Source organism: Chenopodium quinoa, unplaced genomic scaffold (genome assembly GCF_001683475.1).
Source record: "Chenopodium quinoa cultivar QQ74 unplaced genomic scaffold, ASM168347v1, whole genome shotgun sequence".
NCBI classification, from domain to species: Eukaryota; Viridiplantae; Streptophyta; class Magnoliopsida; order Caryophyllales; family Amaranthaceae; genus Chenopodium; species Chenopodium quinoa.
Window position 1 is genome coordinate 173,366 of NW_018745410.1, and position 21,005 is coordinate 194,370.

Genomic DNA, 21,005 nt, shown 5'->3' on the forward strand with positions numbered 1-21,005 from the left:
AGATTTCCATAAAGTCACTTGTCGAGAAGATAATAAAAAAACATTTTTAGTAACGTGTGTGAAATATATATTTGCCAACTTTTTCATGATCTTGGGAGCAATGATCTCACACGAGTTACTTAAAATGCCATTCTATGCAGTTTTATTAACTAGAACCACATCATCATCAAAGGTTAGTAGGGCCAGATGCAACAATCTCAGCATGCCAAATGAGCTTAGTTTGCAAACTAGCAGAATGTAACCGTGATGCAAGAAAAGCGTAATGCAAAACATTACATGCAAAATTTAACACCAATGCCCCCCCCCCCCCAAAAAAAAGGTTATGTGTCAAGCCTCCACTACCAGTCACTGAACCCTGGTCTAGAAGCGTTAACAATACGCTCCAAGGAAAAGCGAAGCGCTCTGTCAGAAGCGTGTTGATTGGATTCAAAAACCCGAGGGAGGCATGTGCGCATAGCAAAGTAGAGTTTGGAAACTTCAGTACAAGCACAGAGACGCAACAACTCACACTGGGGATCACCAATATTAGCATCCGCATCCATAAGCTAGCTCAATAGTTTTGGACACTCTCTTTAAAACAAGATCATTGCTAAAATCGAGATCCCTTTGTTGTATTGATCCAATATTAAAAATTGAAATATTAATATTAGTTTTAGAGTTCTTGGTTTTATTAGTCTGTTGTAACCTCAAAGCACAATCATACGTCACACTAATTTAGCGTTTCAAACAATGTTAGTCGGCATATTAAGAATTTATTTTACAATAATATATATCTTCTTAAGGTGGTCACTTAAAAAGTTAAAGTTAGTAAATGGATAATGTATTTTTTTGAAGACAACTTGTAAATGGATAATGAGGAAAGCTAATGGATGAAGGAATACTTAAAAAGGAGAAAAAAATTATTATATTCAATTAAACCCAATCAAGTTGAGCCAAGACATACACGGTCCGATTTTGGGTGATTTTTCCAGCTCTAAATCAGGTAGGACCTGACCCGTTTTGTAAAACAATTTGGACGTCCTTAGAAAATCAATTTTGTGTAATTTTAGTTAATTTTATTAACCTGGTCCAAAATTGACTCGAAAAGCTCACATGGCCCGGCTAGTTTGGGAGGGTTTAGTCACATATATTCCGGCCTAAAAACGTGGCCCGACCGACTCTCCATTGATCACCTCTATATTTTTTTTATTGAGATTTGAGGAAAACCAAGTTAGTCGTTGAAAATGCTATAAATCCACTCATAAATTCTAGATTTTTTCTAAGGTTTTTTTCATCTAGGTTTCTCCTTGGGAGGGTGTTTTTCCTTGTTTTTACTAGGGTTTTTTTTTAGGGTTTTCCTGTGATCCTCTCCTTTCTCCCTTTTTACTCCTTCATCATTCTCTCCTTTATCAACATTGTGATTATTGGTAGGGGCTACTACTGGTTCTTTGATTAGTGGCAAGCCCCAAAATCCTTTTTTAATTGCTTATAATAATTTTTAGCTCTTCTCAAGGGTGTGGCACAAGACTAGTTAAACAGCTTGTCGGCCGAGTGCATCAACTATTTTACTACTCTAAGTATGTTGTTTGTTGGAAACTTTTCTTACAACATTCCCCCAAGGAAGACCAGTCTTAATTTGGCTACAATTGTCCAAGGAAAAAGTGAAGGGTTGCGTTCGTACGTCCAGAGATTTAACCAGGAAAAGGCGCAAGTTCAGAATTTGCCGGACGAAATGGCTTATTTAGAATTCCTTCATGGGCTAAGGCATAATGGTTTCAAATTTGACCTGGTTAGATAAAAGGTTCAGACATACGCAGGTGTTCTGCGGGAAGCCGAAGCCTTTATTGAGGCGGCTGATTTCTGTTCCCTCACAAAGCCTTAATTACCAGCCAAGGGAGCTGAGAAGAAGCAACCTTTGCAGCAAGACACAGATGGGAAAAAGAAAGAAGGAAAGGACAAGAGAAAGGAAGTGTGGGTGGCGAACAATCAACAGCCAAAGTCAAAGTAGGTCAAGATGTACAAACCCCAGTATGAATTTAACAAGGATTGTTACTCAATTTTGATGGAGATCAAAGACAAGTTTGAATTTGAGAAGCCCACGCTGTTGAGAGGCTCGGCTCAGTATTGGAACAAGAAAAACTACTACCACTACCAAAAAGACGTGGGGCACAAACGAATGAATGCAACAATTTGAAGAGATTGCTAGACAAGATGGTCGAGAAGGGCATGCTTAATTCATATGTCATGAAGCCGAAGTTCACCTCCAACCAAATAGAAAACAAGTCTGAGAAGAAAAAATAAAGTGAGAAAGAAAAAGAGGACGTAAATAGTACTGATTCTGGTTGTGTAGTCGTCATATTATCAGGCGGCCCAAGCATGAAGGGAATCAAGCAGGATGCGAGGAATTTTACAAAGGTAATGCATGCCGAAGGGGTCAAGGTTGAACTTTTCCTAGAGGTGACGGTCAGTGAGGCTAACCGAGGAAAGGTCAAGGCTCTCCACATTGACCCAATGGTCTTTATTCTGAAGATAACCAATTTGAAGGTCAAACGGGTACTGATAGATACGGGCAGCTCATCCGACATTATCAGTTTGTCTTGTTTGAAGAATATGAAGTTTCTAGAATATAATCTGAATGAAATCTCCCTCCCTTTACTTGGGTTTGAAGGAAAATCTATACACCCAGCTGGTTAGATAGATCTGCCCGTTTGACTCGGGTTGAAGGGGGAAGGAAGGGACATGGTCGTCCGCTTCCTTGTGGTCAAAGAACTCACACGCTACAATGTAATACTTGGTCGCCCCACTTTAACTGCAGCTAAGGCAATGAGTGTTCCCCACCTGATGTTGCTGAAGTTTGAGAGGTCAGATGGGAAAATTGGTTCGATCCAAGGAAACCTAAGAACGACGATGGAATATAACCAGCTAGCTGTTAAGCCTACTATTCGTGGACGAGGAAAGTAGTCCGAGCTAAACTTGGATGAAGGGTCACTCTAAGCATACCAGGACGGCCAAAAGAGAAGGTCGATAAAAAAGGAAAATGCATAGCAATTAGTGACGGTCAGCCGGCCAGAAGAGTTGAGACCCCAGCCGGCCGACGATCACCAGGATATAGTGTTGGACTCCGACTAGCCTGATCGGACGGTCAAGGACGGCACTATAGCTGTGGGTTTGCTTGATGACGACCCAATCAAGTTGTTGAGAGAATTTAAGGATTTGTTTGCGTTCGAAGTAGGTGGGTATCAGCCCAGACCTGGCTGTGCACAAGTTGGTTGTGAATCCACTTGTTAAGCTCGTCTGACAGAAGAAGCGGAATCACGGGGAAGAAAGGGATCAGGCGGCTGCAGCCGAAGTAAGGAAGTTGTTGGACGCCGGTTTCATTCGGCAGTGCTACTATCCAGATTGGGTAGCCAATGTCGTGTTGGCGAAAAAGCCAAATGGAACCTGAAGGATGTGTGTGAACTATACTGATCTCAACAAGGCGTGTCCGAAGGATAGTTTTCCTTTGCCAAAGATTGACCGATTGGTCAATTCTATGGCTAAACATGCTCTAGCGGTATGGATGCATACTCTAGATTCCACCAAATCCCATTGTGGGAAGAAGATCAAGAGAAAACTGCGTTTGTGACTGAGCAGGGATTATATTGTTATAAAGTCATGCCATTCGGTCTCATGAATGCCCCCGCTACTTTTTAGAGACTTGTGAATACGGTTTTTAGAGATCAGATAGGCTGGAATATGGAAGCATACATTGATAACATGATTTTCAAGTCAAAGGAGCCGGCTAACCATCCAAAGGATCTTCGAGAAACATTTACAAACTCAGGCGGCATAAGATGATGCTAAATCAAAAGAAATATGTCTTTGGTGTTGTGTCTGGCAAATTTCTCGGGTTTTTGATTGATCAAAGAGGAATTGAGGCCAACCCTAAAAAAATTGAAGCTGTCTTAGACATGAAGTTGCCGAGGACAATCAAAGAAGTGCAATGATTGACAGGCTGTTTAGCTGCACTCGGCCGATTTTTGTCAAAATTAGGGGATAATTGTCGATACGTTTTTCAAACTATTAAGAAGAAAGCAATGTTCAAATGGACCGAAGAAGCCAAGGAAGCCTTCGTACAGCTGAAAAGCCATTTGCATATGCAACCTCGGCTAGTTAGTCCACTAAAGGATGAAAAGCTATACATGTATCTTGACATTTCAGACAACTCCTTAAGTGTCGTTCTCCTTGTTTATTTCATCAGATCCCAGTCTATTTCATTAGCCATGTACTGCGAAATGCCGAGCTTAGGTATCCATCCATAGTGAAGTTTGGCCTTGCCATGTTTATGGCATCAAAGAAGCTACGACCGTATTTTCTAGCTGTAGGGAATAATTTCAAGCCTTTAAAATCCCACTAGCTCGAACCCCACTGTGATCATACACTAAAGTACGGTGGCGTCCAAAAGGGAAGAAGATAGAGCAAAAGAGTCGCCAACAAGTTTTTAAGGAACTCGTAAACCGTTCACGAGGTGAAGGTTACACCCCTTAACGATCCAAGAGATCGTCAACTCCATAAGATCATGAACCAAAATAGGGTTCGGGGGATGATGGTACAAATCCAACCTAAAAGAGATTGAACCTGCCCTAATAATAGGCCTCTACTTTATTCTGCTCGTATTCATGTGCGCTTTCTGACTAACATACAATCAATAGGATTAACCCTAAACCTGTTTATTTATGTTGGTTGAATTTAATACACAAACAAATTTATTATTGGCGATCACTTGAATTATAATCACAATTAACCTAACAAGATTATTAATTATCTTATTAAGCGTGATTGCAAGTACCAATTCCCTTTAACATGCATAAAAAGGTGATCAAGCAATAAAGAATAAAATTTATCAAGCAACATAATAAATAATCAACATCATTAATAACAATAATATTAATCATAATCATAATCATCATGATCATGTTAAAGCATAGCAAGATCCTAGGCATGATACTAACAAGATTAATAACAAACCCTAGCATGTCACTAAGCGATAAAAATCAAATTTTTAGCCCTATTATGATACTAACAATCATAAGTATTAGGAAGATATAGGAAGCATCGTACTTTTAATCATACTTAATATTAAAGTTACCCTAGACATGATACTAGGAATCAAAATAACAATCTAAGCATGATATCTATATCATAATATCAATAAAAACATTAAAGTACTTATTTTGATGCCTCGTACCTCTTTCTAATAACAAAATACACACGTTAGTAACTTCAAGGAAAAATAATAATCAAAACAATTAAATTAAATAATTGAAAGAGAGATTTGGGACCAAACCCTAAGAAATTAAAACCTTTGACGTCTAAGGACGAAGGCAACTTCGAATATGGCTAGGTGTTTCAAGATCTTGTGAATGCGGAATTTTGTATGAAAAAGCAAGAAAGAAAGAATGCTAAAGAATACTTGATTATGGAGAATTGGTGAATGAAAGATGATGATCGTAGATGAATGAATTGTTGATGAATGAATTGTAGATCCATGAAAACGGAGTTTTTAATACGATATTTATAGAGAAAATCAGCCAAAAAAGATAATTTAACAAAACAGAGTCTGAAGATCGTAAAACAGGATTGGCGCCAGCCCTGGCTAGTTGGCGCCAGCACCAGTGGCTAGCGCCAGGCGCCAATGGCTAGCGCCTGGCGCCAATCCTGGTTCCAGGCGCCAAGGCCTGGGGTTGGACGCTAAACTGGTTTTCAACGCGTTTTCGAAAATCTGATAAATTTCCCGTACTGGAAGATAAAATAATATAATTCCATCGAAAATGCTATTTGATCTTGATTTAAACTCTGAAAAGTCCTAATTGAATTAGGAATAAAAAGAACCTTCTAGAATTTTATAGAAGACTAAAACCATTCCTAATTTCATTAGGAATGATAAATCATATTAGGCCCTCCTCTAGATCATTGGGCCGTACATAAAGCTCAAACCGGACCCAGTTTAGTAAATTGACCATAATTTCCTCAATATTTATCGGAATTGGGATTATAATATATCGTTGGAAAGGTCTTTGCAAGCCCCATCCAACTACACCACTATTGGACCCATATCATGGACCAACCAAACTGGATTGGCTGTTTTCTTAAAATAAAGTTTTCAAAAACAGGGAGAAGAGAAAAGAAATAAAACTTTCCGCAACACTAGACCTTTCCACATTTTCGTTTCATTCAATTATGATTCGACGTGAAAGGCACTCATCATTTGGTTTGGTTTTGGGGAGACACAAATGGGTGTCTACAGAAGCCCCCACTTTGACTGAGTTTGGAGAAACGTAAGTTTCGAAAACGAAAGTCAAAGTAACGATAGGGACGGAGAATGATTCAGAACGTTCTGCGATCCTAAATCACTCTTGTAACGCCGATACCTGCAAAACTAGTGTTAGTTAAACAGATAAAAGAGTTAAGAAACGCGTATCTTGCACCGTCGAGCACACGTCTCTGAAAGTAACCGATTGTTGTTGTACTGTTGTTTTGATGACCTCCTGCAAGCTAGAGAATGTCATCCCGCTTGAAAACCGCTATGCCTGTAACTGCTTCCAAATTAGAAGATTGCTTCACCTGAAACTATCCTCCCCGCTATAATAATATTCCACGTCCAAGGGAACATCATCGAAAATTATTTCTCTCGAAATAATTCTCATCCGCATTATGATCATCTTCCATGCCTAAGGAACAATGATCGAAGACAACTTCGCCCGAAATTACCTTCAGTTGTTCATGACAACTTTCCGCAAGCTAGGGAATGATGCCGAAGATATCCTCTCTTGAAGTCATCCTCATTTGATGCGATAATTTTCCAAAGGAAATTACCGAAGATCCACGCTTGTCGATCTTTAAAAGTTTGCCTGAACTTTGCCCTTGCTATGCTTGTACGTCGCGCTCTTTTGCTTTGAACCTGTATGTCGGTGCCCTTTGCTCTTGAACCTATATGTTGGTGCCTTTTGCTAATGAGCCAATGCTTAGGCGCTTTAAGCTAAGTGAGACGATATTTTTATCAGGTCGATCACTTTACGTAATCAAGACGATTACTTAATCATGTCAAATTGCTTAGAGGGGCTAACTGGCGTACCAAGGAACCCAAAAATATATTGCATAAGGCTAGCACAACCCCAACAGGTGGCTGTCTGCTTTGGCGTCGCTGAAAATCCATCAGTGCCAGCCTAATGGCATTAGCGCCAGGCGCTGGCTTTGGCGTCAGGCGCCAAGCCCAGAAAGTGACGCCAATGCCTACGGACTGGCGCCAACACGGGAATCTCTTTATATTCCCATTTTCAGTTCATTTCGTGACTCTGTTTGTTGCGAACGCTGCTCGAAAAAACCGAAAGCTTCAATTGATCGTTGCTCACTCGTTTCTCAACCGAATTCGCTCAAATTTGTTGCAAATGAAAGCTCTTTTCATCTATACCGATCTATGTAAGTTTTCCTCAAACTCACACCGGTTTTTATGAATTCTTGGCATGTTTATTCACGAATTTCATGAAAATTCGAAATTTATAATGCTCAATTTGCTTTGTTTATCAAGTTTTATGCCATAAAATTGCTTGTTTATGTTTGTATATTAGCTTGGGAGTAATTTGAGACTTGTTTGACTCAATTTGGTGAAGAAACGAGCAATCTGCCATTGTTGGACCTCTTAAGGTCGTGAAGAGCAATGTGGTTTGTTCTTGACATTTTTGCTAGCAATTCTTATTCAATTTGTCACAATAATCACTATAGTGTTGCAAGAAATTGTTTGATTGCTTAAAAAAATGTTGTCATGTTTAATTTGAATTTGTGGTCTGTTTAAGTACTACGTACTCTGTTTTTGCGAACATAGTATCATGCGGCTAGGCGAACCTTAGATACTATAGAACCTTAATTTATGATGATTCTGCACAATGTAGCATGGATAGACAACGAGGCTCAGGTTCACGGTCCCGAAACACTAGACGGGAGCATGAGCCTGTGGAGGACGACACCACACCGTCCACTTCGCTTGGTCGGTTCCCAAAGTGGGACGAGCAAACTTTGTTCTTTTCCCCTGTCCACCACATTTCTGAGAGGGTGAGATGGGGAACCGAGCCTGGGAGGACACGGCATCACGGCTCTAGCTGCGATGGTCTAGGCGATTTGTACAGGATGCACATCGCCAGAGACCGTGAGACGAGACTCCTATGGGAGTCCTGCGGACTAGTTGCTCTGTTTGAGACCTCCGAGGCTATGGTATTTTCACTGACTTATTTTTCTGACTGTTCTCACACGAGGTGGTTTCGACTATGGCACGATGCATAGATGCCTTTCGGAGCTAGCTCGTTCGGATGAGGAACGCGGCTACCTGTCGTCGGGACGACGTTTTCCAAGAGGTAACTTTCCTTCACTTATTATTTCTGCATTATGGCTTCAGTTTTACCTTGTTTCTGATTTAATTCTTTTTGCAGGGTCAGCCGATTGCTTCTCACACCCGTACGAGACCTGAGGGGCGGAGAGATCCGGCGAGGTCTAGCTCAAGACATCGTCGTACTTCGTCAGGAGGTAGAGGTGGTCGTTCCGAGGCTGCTCGGGCCGATGTTGCTGAGGGCTCGGGATCTTCTTCCGAGGGTGCTCCTGCTGCACCGGTAAGAGAGGCTACCTCAACTTTCAGAGGTGGTGGGATGTACGAGGTTGGCTCGTAATCGCAGCAGCCTCCACGATCTCAGCCTCAGGTTGATCTTGGATGGAGCGGTGCTGTCTTGAGTTTTCCTCCTCCTACGGAAACTGGAGCTGGTGCTGAGGCCGGAGCTGGTGGAGAGGTGACTCCTCGTACAGCGCAGTTTTATGGCATGATGGGCCTACGTCCTCCGGCGCCGTAGTTTGTTTCTGTATATGTATTTTATTTTGACTTTTTTATAGAACTTTTGCCTTTGACTCATTATTTAGACACATTTGTATTTATCTATGTTATTCTTAATTTATTTAATTGTTTATTATTAGATTAGTGTATGTTAGCGTATGCAAAAGAAGTGTGATAACAATTTTGCGCAAAAATTCCGTCATTTTTATTATTGATGGAGGATATTATCCGACTCTCTCCCCCAAAAAGAAAAATAAAAAGGGAAAATAAAACGGAAAAAAACCTGGTTTTTTGAAAATTAATATAAAATCCAAAAAAAAGAAATTAATTAAAAATACTTGCTATATTTAATTAATTATGGAAAAAGATAGAAAAGATAATTAGCAAAAAAAAAGAAAAAAAAAATCAAAACGGGGCCATAAAGTCATTAACCGACTTAAGTTTAATATCAAAACGCAAATCGAGCACGCGCGACTTCCCTGCTGACTTGGCGCCAGCTGGCGCCACCTTATGGCGCGTGGCGCCAGGCGCTACACTTAGCTTGTGGCGCCAAGCACTGATGGGTGGCGCCAATGTCGGGGCTGTGACGCCAATTGACGCTGACTCCGTATTTCATTTAGATTGAAATTCTTCGCAATTTGTACATAAATAGCCCCCTGTTCAGCCGATTCTTCTCATAATTCCAGCGAAAAAAATTATTCTCCTCCTTTAGAAAAAATAATAATCATGTCTTTAGCCACCAAAACCTTCACCCAATACTCTCATGAATGGTGTCGATCTCTTAATGCTAGAGAAAGAAAAGACTTGGATTTATTTCACTTGGGGGGAATTTATGGCATCAAAGGGGTAGATTTAGACATAGACTTCATACATACCGCTTTAGAATTTTGGAATACCGATACACATTGTTTCAGAATAGGGTATGATGAAATTAGCCATTTGCCAGAGGAATTTGGTGCTATCTTAGGCCTCCCTGCAATAGACCTGGTAGTAATCCCTAGAGTAGATGCATATTACTATAAGGATTTTGAGCGCTTCTTTAATTTGAAGGAAAGGGATTTATCAAAAATAGTAGATGGCTATGTAGTTAACTTGAAAGAATTTGCATGCTATTATTTTGATAAACCGCTTTATGAATCTTTTCATATATTTAGAAGAAGGGCGTTCTTATTTTGCATGCTCAATCAATATTGTCTTAGTAGTGGTAAAAATAACGAGGGTCAATAAATTATAACCACTGTACTAGAACAAATTGAATCAGGGAGAAATCCAATGCCATTGATAGTTGGAGAGACCATGATTAGCCTAGATGAAATGAAAAGGGACCCAATAGCACCTCTTCGCGGCTCTCCAATTTTATTACAGGTAGAAAAATAATATTTTTAATTACAGAAATCAAAAAATATATTTTTGTATTGTAATAATAATTTATTTGCATTGCAATTTTTTACAGATGTGGCTAATGTAGAGGCTAGGATTAATTAGCCCTCTGGACGACATTGAAAATTATACTCCCACTTGCTTCGTGAGAAGGAAGAAGCGCATCCCTAAAATTGGGCGCCATGGGTGGAGAAAAGTCTTTGAATCACGTGATTTTACTATCAAGTGGGTCATCCCATGGTGGAAAATAAAAAGGATGGTTGGTGTTAGCAAGAAACCTTTCTGCCGTCTCCCAAGCTTGTCTCGTGTAACATATTATTATCCCTGCAGGGTAAAAAGACAATATGGCTTGCTTCAAAATATTCCTTCCGGAGATCTTCGTCCTCCCTATGAGTATCCCGTATCTCAAGAAGTAGATAGATTTGACACTTACTGGAGCGCTAGACCTTTATGGGAAGTAATTACCCAAAAGTTTCCCCTTTCTTTACCTAATGATGTAAAGAAGTGGTTGTTGAAGAAGTCTTCAATTGATCAAGGTAGAACCGATGTGAAGAATCGTCTAGGTGACAGGGTGACACCGGCCAAAGAATGCTTAGGTGCAAGAATTGAATTCAAAACACCTACAATGCGTAGGAAGAAGAATACTACTAAAGACAAAGGGAAAAGGAAAGCTAACACCACAGACAAACAGGTTTGGGTGGAGAAGAAGCATGGGGTGCTAGCTGAAGGGGAAACAATCTATTCTAAAATTGAATGTAGGTCCTCTAAAGGATGCCTACTAGCTAAACTAATGGATGAAGAGGAGGAAACAGAAAAGAATTGGAAAAGAGCAAAGAAGGAAAAGAAAGATTAAAAACATTGCTTAGCTTTAGATTTATTAGATTGTTAATTTTTATTTAAAGTTAATTTATTTCAGCCTTATTTAAATTCCATTAACAATGTAATTTTATTTTATTAATGAAATTTCAGCTTTCAATTAAAGCAATGAAAATCGAAAAAAAAATAATTTTCCAGAAATTTTTCGAGTACGGAAGTCGAAAATTTTCCGAAAAACACCGAAATTCGCCCAGATTTTATTACTGAATTGGCGCCATTGATTGCAGTTTGGCGCCAGCTATTGAGGTCTGGCGCCAGGCGCCAATACCATCGTCTGGCGCTAATGGCTTGTGGCTGGCGCCAGACTCTGTTCTGCGACGCCAATAGTTATCCGACTTCTAGTTGATTCTGGAACGCGGAGATGTCAAAAAAATAAAGTGGCCGCACCCGTAAAGAGTTGCCTACGTATCCTTTCCTAAGGAATCAGGCCGAACGTAGCTCTCTTGAGTGTCCTACTCAAGTAATTGTGGGTAGTATTTTTTAAGTTGGTCTAGATTGGTCATGTTTGAGAATTCATTGCCATCCATATCAGTTAATTTTACTGCACCACCTGACAGGATTGTTTTGACAATGTAGGGGCCAGACCAATTAGGTCTAAACTTTCCCCTTGGATCTAAAACATTTTTCCTTAGTGCTTTTAATACCAAATCTCCTACTTTGATATTTCTTGTTTTGACCTTCTTATTAAAATTTCTAGCCATACGAGTTTGATAGCACTGAGTGTGATGTAGAGCTTCTAGTCGTTTCTCGTCGAGTAGGATCAATTCTTCATATCGTGCCCTAGTCCATTTGACTTCATCAAGCTTACTCTCTAGCGCAATGCGTAGAGATGGTATTTCTTGTTCGACAGGTTGTACGACATCCATTCCATATACCAAAGAAAATGGTGTATTTCCTGTTGACGTACGGATTGACGTGCGATAACCCCACAGTGCAAAGTGGAGCTTGTCAGGCCAATCTTTATAATTTTCTGTCATTTTCTCGATGATAGTCTTTAAATTCTTATTGGCTGCCTCAACTGCTCCGTTTGCTTGAGGTCTATAAGGGGACGAATGATGATGTTGGATACCACATTTATGTAGCAATTCTTCACATTTGGCTAGAAAGTGAGTTCCATTGTCACTTATCATTTCATGTGGGACTCAATATCGACAAATGATATTTCTCTCGATAAAGAGTGCTACATGTTTTGCAGTGAGTTTAGTGTATGATTGCGCTTCAACCCACTTTGTAAAGTAATCAATTGCTACTAGAATAAATTTGTGGCCTCCTTTCCCTAGGGGAGTGATTTTTCCAATTATGTTAATCCCCCATGTAGAGAATGGCCATGGTGATGTGTAGGTGTAGAGCAAAAATGGAGGGACATGTTGTAAATTGGCATAAATTTGGAACTTAGGGCATCTTTTTACATATTGATGGCAATCCCTATTCATTGTAGTCCAATAATAACCTTCTCGCATTATTTTCTGGACTAACATTTTGCCATTTACATGAGTGTCGCAGATTCCTTCGTGAACTATTCTCATTACTCTTTGTGCATCCACCTTTCCTACACATAGGAGAGCTCGACCTTTAGGTACCCTTTTATGTAACTCGTTGTCTATGAGTACATATTGAGAAGCCAAAAGTCTCAATTCTCGTTTTGCTCTTTTGTCAGCATGAGGAGGGTATTCTCCATTGGTGACATAGTTGAGTATGTCTGTGTACCATGGTTCTTCTTCTTGTTCTTCGTCTTGGACTGAGTCGTCATCTTCTATAGCTTGTATATATGCTGGTTTGTGCCTTTTTTCGATAGTTAGAGGCATTTGCTCGATATCCGTGGGAATCCTAACCATTGAGGCTAATCTTGCCAAGGCATCAGTAAATTGGTTTTATTCTCTAGGTAGATATGTGTATTCTACCTTGTCTAACTGATCGGTAAGAGTTTCCAGATAAGTTTGGTAAGGGGCTAGGCTTTCGCTCCTTACTTTCCACCTTTTAGATATTTGATTGATAATCAAAGATGAGTCTCCAAATATCCTCAATTTCTTTACTCCCAATGTCAGGGTTGTTTCAAGGCCTACCACACATGCTTCATATTCAGCTGCGTTGTTGGTGACGTCGAAATCAAGCTTTATTGAGATTGGGACGTGTTCTTCTTTAGGTGATACTAGTAGCACTCCGACGCCACATCCCTTTTGGTTTGAGGCTCCGTCGAAGTACAAGGTCCAAGTATCATCTTCGGTGACCATCAAATCTTCATCTGGAAATTCATTGTCCTGTATTGGTGTCGAGTCTCCTATTGGAAAGTCTGCCAGAAAGTCTGACACCACAGATCCTTTAATAGTTTTTTGTGGCATAAACCGCACATCAAATTGGGCTAATTTGACTATCCATCTTGAAATACGTCCATTGAGTGTTGATTTCTCGAACAGATATTTGAGTGGATCCAATCGAGATACTACGAAAACGGTATGCACCAACATGTAATGTCTCAACTTCGTTGTGGCCCACACCAAAGCGAGGCACAATTTCTCGAGTGGTGTATAGCGTGTTTCGTATTCGAGCATCTTCTTGCTTAAGTAATAGATTGCATTCTCTTTGTTTTCTACCTCTTGTGCTAGCATGGCTCCAATTGTTTCTTTGTAACCGTCAAATATAACCTTAGAGGTATTCCGGGAAGTGCTGGCGCTAATACGGGAGGATTTGCGAGATAGGCTTTGATCCTGTCAAAGGCGTTTTGACACTCATCATCCCATATTAATGGTATATTCTTCTTAAGCTTCTTGAAGATTGGTTCACATATCGTTGTCAGTTTTGATATGAACCTACTTATGTATTGCAACCGGCCAATGAATCCTCAAATCTGTTTCTCGGTCTTGGGCGGTGGCATCGACATGATTGCTTTAATCTTGGTTGGATCTATCTCTATTCCTCTAGAGCTTATGACATATCCCAAGAGTTTTCCTGAGGTGACTTTAAAAGCACATTTTGATGGATTCAACCTCATATTATATTTTCTTAGCCTTTCGAAAAATTTCCTTAAGGCTACTTGATGGCCTGAACGGTCCTTTGATTTCACAATCATGTCGTTGACATATACTTCAACTTCTTTGTGCATCATGTCATGGAGTAAGGCAGTTGATGCACGTTGGTAAGTAGCACCTGCGTTTTTCAACCCAAATGGCATTACCGTGTAACAGTAAGTGCCCCACGGTGTGATAAAGGTTGTTTTCTCCATGTCTTCTTCTGCCATGAGAATCTGATTGTACCCTGCATATCCATCCATGAATGAGAGCAGCGCGTGATTTGTCGTGTTGTCTACCAGAATATCGATGTGTGGCAAAGGGAAGTCGTCCTTTGGACTTGCCTTATTTAGATCTCGATAGTCGACACACATTCTTACCCTTCCGTCTTTCTTTGGAACTGGGACGACGTTGGAAACCCATTCGGGGTATTTGGATACCTTGATGAAACCTGCAGTTATTTGTTTTTGAACTTCTTCTTTTATTTAAAGTGCTACGTCGGGTTTCATTTGACGCAACTTTTGTTTTATAGGTTTCATTCCTGGGATTAATGGTATAGTGTGTTGAGCTATTTCTCTGTTAATGCCTGGCATATCTTCATATGACCAAGAAAATACATCGATAAATTCTTTAAGCAAGTTAATTAAATCGGTTCTTTCTTATTTAATCAATGTTTGTCCGATTTTAACTTCTCTTTTATGAGTTGAATCATTCGAGATGTCAGCAGTTTCAGTCTCTTCAATTACTGGTGTTTTCTTTTCAAGTGTTTCCATTGCTTTAATAATTTCTTTATCTTTTTCATCGTTAGCTAAGCAATATTCGTCATCTTGGGTTAGGGAAGAACACGAGAAGTAAGGAGAATGAGAAATATTATTATACTCTGAGATCATTACATCAAAAAGTGATATGTCCTCAGGGACTGGATCACTAACTATCCTAGGAGAAGAAATAGGAAGGGGAGGCATTATTGTTAGAGACTTAGAAGATTCTAAAGGGAAAGACTCTGACTCCGACGACTCTTCGAACATCGGCCCTTGCTCTGTCGTGATTGATATCTTCCTTCCACTCGGAGTAGTCACCTTGATAGTCTTGCGCCACCCTTGCAATGATCCTTCAGCTGGAGTAATTAGCTTTGAGGGGTCGAAGTTTTCGCTTTGTAGGATCGTTTGAATGAGTGAGGAGTTATCTTCCTCACAAGTTGGCTCATTCTTTTCTCGCCCAAACAGTAATCCCATGACGTTAAAGTCAAAGCAAGGGGGTGCTTTCTCCTTATGGACGGGAGTTGGGATTTCGTCAGTGAAGTAGCAATCCAAGAAAATCTCGAATCCTGGTTGTCGTATGCCATTTACAACAAATGGTTCGGGAAATTCATAGCATGGATAGTCCTCTCCTTCTTTTATAAACTGCCCATTAAGCGTAAGAGGGTACTGATCCATTGGAATTGCTTTCTTTTGAATGCGAGCGTCCCTACGTGCTTTCAACTTGTCCTGGGCTCGCTTGAGATCTTTCTGAGTCGGTTCGAAACGAAGTCCGAAAGTATCTAATTTAGGGAGGCCAGGTAACTCCACCGATTTTGCTATCCCGTTCTTCTTTCCTAAGGTCATCCCAGGGAAGTGTCCTTGTTTCTTCAGCATGGTATTGATAATCATGTTAGAATGGGGGTCGTGTCAAAGAGATGTCCTTTCATCCTCTTGGATTAAGGAGATTAGATCATGGAGCCAAGGGCGTCCTAACAACATATTGAATGAGGCTTTGATGTCAACCACTTGAAAAGTAGTAGCATGTTCTATTGCTCATGTCGTCACATTTAGGGTTATTTTGCCAAGAGCTTGACGTCGAGTATTATCGTAAGCTCTTATTCCTTGTATGGACGGAGTTAAATCCTCATCCCTTATGCCGAGCATCCTCGCAGTCCTAAGTGGATATACATTAATAGCCGATCCATTGTCTACAAGAGTCATGGGAACATTCATCCTTTTGCAGACTACCGTGAGGTTTAGCGCCTTGTAGTGTTTGTCACCTTCTGGGGGTAAATCTTTATCAGAGAAGGTGATTAGATTAATCGGACTAGGGAGGTCACTTGTGAGGAAGTTAGCTAGTCCCTCAAGAGTGTTGTCAGAATCTATCTCGATTTTATCCAAGGCATTCATCACAGCCAACCTATGTTCTCGAGATGTTGCCAGGAGCTTCCATACATTCATCTCAACTTTTGTCTTCTTAAACTGTTTAACGATGTCATTGTCTTCGATGATAGGTATGGGAACTTGTTGTACAGTAGGCATAGGTTGTGTCGAAACGGGAGTTTGCATTCTCCCGGATCTTGTGAGGACGTCTATTGATGAATCTTCCTCAGCCCAAATGTTGTCTGTGGTGTATGATACATAAGGTGAAGGTCCTACTATGTCCTTTAGGTAGACATCTTCTTCATCACTATCCCATACTCCATTAACAGTTATGTCCTCTTCTTGTTGAACTTGGATTAATTCCTTTTTATCAATCATTTTCTGCACCAAATCCTTGAATTTGAAGCAGTTTTCTAGGGTGTGCCCCCTGACTGATGGTATTGATAGTAATATCTATCTGTCCTTTTTAATGATTCAAATGGTCTCGATTCGAGAGGTTTGACCTTGCCACTCTCGGAGAGCATTTCGAACATTTGTGCATACGGGATCCCAATTGGAGTATAAACTTTATTACTCTTCTTGGGTCTTTTGGTGACTTGTAAGGGAAAATACTTTGCCTCATAAGTCGTTTTCACTGGTGTGAATTCTCTTTTAGGTTCTTCCTTTAGACATGGAAGTTCATCATATTTCTTGTGAAGTTCGTTCACAATTTAGCTGAGGTTTCTCTCCACTTGTTAAAGAAAGCAGTGAAGCCTTCATTCTCCTTCTGTTTGAGGATTTCAAGTTCTCTATGGTGAGTTTTGACTTGAATGTTGCACTTGTACCTATCAACAAAAGCGTTTGCTATGGATTCCCAGGTAGAGGTCTTTTCTTTTTCAAGAGAAAAGAACCATTGTTGGCAAACGGTCTCGAGAGATAGTGATAACAGAGAAGGGAAGACTTTCTTATCGATACCCTTGATACTTATTATTGTTTCGAATGCTCTTAAATGGAAGTAAGGGTTGTCAATTGCCCTAAATTTTGGGATGTCGTTGGCATTGAACTTCTGCGGAAGAAGATCTTTATCCACCGAGACCCCTTGGGATGTGAGTTCTTGAAACTTGTAGTCGCTGGACAACTTTCTTAGGCTCTCTTGCATGAGGTCCATTTGTTGTTGCTTCACGGGATCATCGATCTTAAGTGCGAGAAGCTTCAGTGTCTCAGTTACAGTAGCCAGTTGGTTCTTGAGATCATTGACTTCTTCTTGAGTTGCCATTATAACTCTTGCTTTCCTCTTGCGGGCTATAGGTTTGTCGAAAAGTTGGACTTGTACGAAGAGGTTATCTTTGATTAATCGTCCTTCCTTTCTTGACCACGCGCTGTAAATTAAGCCAATTTGCGTTTTAATTACTTGACTCGAATCAACTTGACTTTCTGGTTATTATTTTTTAAAAAAAGGTATATGCATATTTTTGCATACTTTTTCCAACAATAATATACATATTTTTAGGGAACTTAGTATTATTATTTATTGGAGGATTAATATACGACTTACCCCCTTAAAAAAAATGACGAAAAAAAGGCGCGCACACAAGACTCTCTTAATCATGGTCAAGACATGTGTATTGGTGTGTGTATTGAGTGTAAGTGACATGTTAGGACTCTTGTGTAAGACCATGGGACTTAGTGCCTAAACTAGAGCATCATTGTCGGCAAAATTAACCGATTTAAACAGAAAACTGACTAATTAGACATTAGGTGATGACTCGACAAATAATCCGAACTGTCGGCCAAGCGACAGGACTGGCGTCGCAATATGGTGATTGGCGCCAGACGTTTTAGTTAATGTCTGGCGCTACACACTATACTGTGGCGCTACAGCCTAGACTTTGGCGCCAATATGGGAGCTTTGGTCTAGGACTGTTTTCGGTATTATTAGTCAACTGGGGTATGCCTAAAGTCGTACTAGGTCAATTCTGATTAAAAAAAAACTTTATTGACTCAAATTAATTAATTAATTAATTAATTAGGCAAAGTTCTTTAAGTCATTAATTTTAGTCTCAACACAAATCAACAAACGGTTAAGAGAAACATAGAATATATATGCACAACAAATAATGCACAATTAGTCAAGTAGGCACAATATGATGCAATGAGTTCGCAACCTAACCATGGCTCTAGTTTTCTAAAGTTCGGGATATGGTTTAGTCAAATAGGGTCCATGGTTAATTGTCCGGATGCACCGCACATAAGCCTAACCGTGAAGGGTTAGCGCGTGTGGATGGGACACCGCGAGTTTTTAGAAAAAACTCACTTCCATGGTTTGGTGAATTCAACATCTCAGATGTACCCTTTGTTGCCAGGAGCATTCAATCGGGTAGATAGAGCATGAATTCCCAGAGGGTTATGTCCATATGTAGAACACATATGGGTTTCAGAAACGTGAGAAAAAATTCAATTAGGAAGCAGGATCGAGCAAACAATACGAAAAACCGGTCGAAATTAGAACGCATATTTCTTGCTCGGTATTGGGGGAAATTGGGTTTTAGCTTTTAGCCAGCAAACAGAGACTGGTCAGCTTTTAGCTGTAGCGCCTGGCGCCAATACTGGCGTCTGGCGCTACGACTAAAATGTTGGCGCCAAGCTCTGGCCCCTGACGCTACTTCCCACATGCCTCAGCAGCTTTCTGTGCTCAATAAAATCATCCAGTTTCACGCGGTGTTATTTCAGTCCTAGTTGTGAAAGACATTTCTCAAATTTCCTACGTGTAAAATCCTATATTTTTGACTCATTACGGATGGTCTTTCCAATGAGAACCTTTTTATGCATATGACAATAATGTTAATCAAAATTACGCACATGAAATACTTAGAACTTTTCGAGTCTCATCCACTCATTCTAAATCATTGCCGAAACAAATTCAGGAATTAAAATAGAAATCCTCCCCAGTGGAGTCGCCAAAAACTGTAGGGAATAATTTCAAGCCTTTAAAATCCCACTAGCTCGAACCCCACTGTGATCATACACTAAAGTACAGTGGCGTCCAAAAGGGAAGAAGATAGAGCAAAAGAGTCGCCAACAAGTTTTTAAGGAACTTGTAAACCGTTCACGAGGTGAAGGTTACACCTCTTAACGATCCAAGAGATCGTCAACTCCATAAAGTCATGAACCAAAATAGGGTTCGGGGATGATGGTACAAATCCAACCTAAAAGAGATTGAACCTGCCATAATAGTAGGCCTCTACTTTATTCTGCTCGTATTCATGTGCGCTTTCTGACTAACATACAATCAATAGGATTAACCCTAAACCTGTTTATCTATGTTGGTTGAATTTAATGCACAAATAAATTTATTATTGGCGATCACTTGAATTATAATCACAATTAACCTAACAAGATTATTAATTATCTTATTAAGCATGATTGCAAGTACCAATTCCCTTTAACATGCATAAAAAGGTGATCAAGCAATAAAGAATAAAATATATCAAGCAACAAAATAAATAATCAACATCATTAATAACAATAATATCAATCATAATCATAATCATCATGATCATGATCATGTTAAAGCATAGAAAGATCCTAGGCATGATACTAACAAGATTAATAACAAACCCTAGCATGTCACTAAGCGATAAAAATCAAATCTTTAGCCCTAACATGATACTAACAATCATAAGTATTAGGAAGAATATAGGAAGCATTGTACTTTTAATCATACTTAATATTAAAGTTACCCTAGACATGATACTAGGAATCAAAATAACAATCTAAGCATGATATCTATATCATAATATCAATAAAAACATTAAAGTACTTACTTTGATGCCTCGTACCTCTTTCTAATAACAAAATACACACGTTAGTAACTTCAAGGCAACTTCGAATATGGCTAGGTGTTTCTAGATCTTGTGAATGCGGAATTTTGTATTAAAAAGCAAGAAAAAGAAGAATGAAAAGAATTCTAATGAATTAATGTTATATGAGAATTGATGAAAGAAAGATGAAGATGAATGAATGAGTGAATGGATTGATTGGGAATGAAGACTTGTGAATGGAGAGAGTTGATGAAGATTGATAATAATTGGTGAATGAAAACGGAGTTTTTAATATGATATTTATAGAGAAAATCAGCCAAAAAAGATAATTTAACAAAACAGAGTCTGAAGATCGTAAAACAACATTGGCGCCAGCCCTGGCTAGTTGGTGCCAACACCAGTAGGTAGCGCCAGGCGCCAAAGGCTAGCGTCTAGCGCCAAGCCTGGTTAAAGGCGCCAAGGCCTGGGGTTGGACGCCAAACTGGTTTTCAACGCGTTTTCAAAAATCTGATAAGTTTCCCGTACTGGAAGATAAAATAATATAATTCCATCGAAAATGCTATTTGATCTTGATTAAAACTCTGAAAAGTTCTAATTGAATTAGGAATGAAAAGAACCTTCTAGAATGTTCTAGAAGACTAAAACCATTCCTAATTGCATTAGGAATGATAAATCATATTAGGCCCTCCCCTAGATCATTGGGCCGTACATAAAGCTCAAACCGGACCCAGTTTAGTAAATTGGCCATAATTTCCTCAATATTCTTCGGAATTGGGCTTATAATATATCGTTGGAAAGGTCTTTGCAAGCCCCATCCAACTACACCACTATTGGACCCATATCATGGACCAACCAAACTAGATTTTCTGTTTTCTTAAAATAAAGTTTTCAAAAATAGGGAGAAGAGAAAAGAAATAAAACTTTCCACAACACTAGACCTTTCCACATTTTCGTTTCATTCGATTATGATTCGACGTGAAAGGCACTC